At 36.9% G+C, this 3,282-nt stretch overlaps 1 long non-coding RNA gene across 1 annotated transcript; it reads right to left on the bottom strand.

Annotated features, from left to right (window-relative positions):
* Positions 1-1,012: 1,012 nt before the first annotated feature.
* On the bottom strand, positions 1,013-2,928 carry LOC119572168. Its single transcript, XR_005228697.1, has 3 exons — positions 2,914-2,928; positions 2,464-2,662; positions 1,013-1,061 (listed from the first exon to the last, which is right to left on the bottom strand). It is a non-coding gene; the product is annotated as an uncharacterized LOC119572168 (long non-coding RNA).
* Positions 2,929-3,282: the final 354 nt, after the last annotated feature.

The raw sequence follows: 3,282 nt of genomic DNA, 5'->3' as shown, positions 1-3,282 counted from the left end.
GATTTTAAAAATTGTTCATTCATCCCATTCTAAAACCAGCTATTAAAGAAAAGATAGGACCCGTTTTTACCCCCCATCCACAAGCAAGTTCTAAAAAATGAAAAAATGAATTCTCTCCATCCCTAAACCTAGTTATTAGAGAAAAAAAAACTAAACCCCTTTTTGCCCAACTCAACCCAAGCCCTATGTGAGAGTCCTCGCGTGGATGGTGGTTTCCCCCGACCACCCAGCCCCCCTGGTCGGAAGGGCCGTAAAAACCAGTGCTTATCCCCGGGCAGGACCGGGATGAAAAGGCACTCTTAATGTCCGAAAAAGTGGGTCAGCATCTTTCATAGATTTGTAAGCATAAATTTCTTGCCGTATTTTAGGTTTTCCCATGTTCAAAAGCTTGGGATAATGTGGCGTATTTGGGGATTTGACCCGTTTGAAATCAGTTTTCCCCAGCGTTTTTTTCTTCAGCGTTTTGCAAGACGGGACAGTGGACGCTCTGATAAAAACTTCAACAAGTGGGGATTAAAAATATATATATATATAAGTATTATAAATTTTATATATTTATATATATTATATATAAATTTTAAATTTTATATATATATATATAAGTATAAAAAATATATATATATTATTTTTATATATATTTATATATATTATATATATATATATATATATATTATATATAAAATATATATTATTTATATATACTTATATTATAAAATTTTTTAATTTCCCCACTGTTTGAGTTTTTTTTCAAGCGTCCTGTGCCGTCTTTCAAGAAAGCTGAAAAGAAAAAAAAACCCGGAAACGAGTTTCAAAAATGGGCAAACACCCCTATCGCACATTTTCCCAAACTATAGAGACTGGGAGTAACCCTACAATCGGCAAGCAAATTTTGCCCTACAAAGTTAAAAAGATGCTGACCCCTTACTTCGGACATTAAAAGTGCCTCATCCTGTCCTGCCGGCGTAATGTCGACATGGTTGTAGCGGCCCTTCCCCGACCCGTGGGCGGGTGGTCTGGAGAAACTCACCATCCACGCGAGGACTCATCACATAAGGGCTTGGCTTGGAGTTGGGCAAGAAAATGGAGTTTAGTTTTATTTTACTCTAATAACTAGGTTTAGGGATGGTAGAGAATTCATTTAATGCATTTTTAAAACTATGCTTGTGGATGGGCGGTAAAATCAGGCTTCCTATCTTTACTTCAATAGCTGGGTTTGAGAATGGGATGAATGAACAATTAGTTAAATCAAGTTTGGTACTACAGATGCAGGTTAATATGGTGTCAAACTGAATGATAAATGAAAATAATGTAATAATAGGAACAAATATTAGAAAGTAAATGTTCACAATAGAATAACTTTAAGAGAATGCAGTAATTCTTCTGTTAACATGGTAAAATGCCAAAGATATAACTTCGAGAGGAAGCCAGCTTCCTTCATAAAAGCTAGAATCTCATGTCGGAGAGTGAGGCACCTTTCTCCCAAGTATTAGAGAAAGGTGGAAGGTACTGTTCTGTCCCCAGCACCAGAATCGATGCCGTTCTCGCGAAAACCCGAAGACAGGGCCAAAAAAAAGGAGTTTGAAGTTCAGTTCACTGACATAACTGAAAATAAAACAGCCCTATATTGCTTTTTGAATGTCAGAAAGTCCTGTCAGATCCAGAGACAAGTTAAATAGTGATGCGGGTATGGTAAGGGTTATTATATTGTAAGACTATGCTTTGAATGAAATCGAGTTCCCTGGTCAAGAAGTAGGTTAAGTTATAGGCACAGGTATGACAAGTTTGCGAGCTATGGTTTAGATTTAAAGTGGGCGAGAAAAGTAATCGTGGAAGAAAACAGATTGGATGCAGTTAGTAACAATGAGGGAATCTTTTTCTCGCCTGTAAAGGGATTATGTTCACCGTTAATGACAAAGATAGGTCTTCCAAACCGAAACTTTAGAATGGAAATAATAAGGGTAAATAAAAGTGCTCTTCAAAGATACCCTGGATGGCTGAAATACTAATTATGATTATTTTTTATCTTCTAGGGAATGATAAAACTATTAATATACTCCAGATGATGTTTGTTCAGCAGGAATACGATTACGACTTGGTAGTTTATAGGTCTATTTTCCACAAAATAAGTAAATTATCAAGAGAATTAATTGTAAATAGTCAATTCTGTCGACCATGTTGGCATTTACTTTTACTTTTGCGATGTCATGAAACTGTAGCAAGCTTCCTCAGGAGGCAGTTTGAAAATGCTTAGATAGATAACGAAACCAAACCAAATATCTGACCAAGAGGTTCTATAAAAAAAAGTTTTTTTTTTCAAGTTATAAAGTAATGCACCTTATAATCAAAACTTCGCTAAATAGGAAAATTGTCCGATTTCGTCTTTTGCCTATTTGGACCCTAGTGGGAGAATAAGATTGGGGTCAAATAACAAAATAAAACAACTTTGCCGTGTTCAAATCCTACCAGTTTGAGCAATGCAGCAGACAGTTGATCAACAGGGATCTTCTTCAGGCAGTCAACAAGGTCTGCAGAATTCGGATTCTCTGTCGTTCCAGGACAGTCTAAGAAGCTACCGATCTGACCCGCTATGTACCTATGGTCCTCCCGAATTGCCAAGAGCACAGAGCCGTTCCTGACTGCATGATGGCTCGCTTAAACAAACCTATGGCAGTTAAGAAACAATAGTGAGGTGAAATACAATTTTCAAAAGATTAATATATAATGATGTAATATTTCCAATGAAGCCTGGCATGGAAGTTTGAAATAGTTCTCATAAAACGGCCAAACAAGTTTTTGCTTCATCTCGCTTTTCCAAATATCAGTGAAATAAACTGAAGCAACTGCAGGGGGAAAAAATTTACAATATCTTTATCATTTGTATCTCTTTTGTTGAAATATAGGTTTTAATTTTACCATTTGACTTGGAGACAAAATGTGGTAGTGCACAGACGTGCTCCTGTGTTGTCTCCAAAGATGGTGACCTTGTCTGGGTCACCACCCAGGTCACGGATGTTGTCCTGAATCCACTTGAGAGCTAAAGTCTGGTCCTTTAGCCCTAGGTTGCCTGGGAGCTCAGAGTCCCCAGTTGAAGGAATCCTGCAAAGTCAGAAACAAAGTGTTTGAATTACTAAGAGAATGAAAAGGAAACACGCATTTCTTGTTCCACTTCATCATACCTGGCAAACCGACAAAATGTCACTCACAATCACGAGGTTAGAGAGAGAAAAAAAAAAGAAAAAAAAGAATTTTAATTCATATTTATTTCTTTTCTTCTCCCAAAAG

This window comes from Penaeus monodon, unplaced genomic scaffold (genome assembly GCF_015228065.2).
Source record: "Penaeus monodon isolate SGIC_2016 unplaced genomic scaffold, NSTDA_Pmon_1 PmonScaffold_9958, whole genome shotgun sequence".
NCBI lineage: Eukaryota > Metazoa > Arthropoda > Malacostraca > Decapoda > Penaeidae > Penaeus > Penaeus monodon.
Note: the sequence above shows the minus strand (reverse complement) of the source record. Positions and strands in the feature narration are given on the sequence as shown.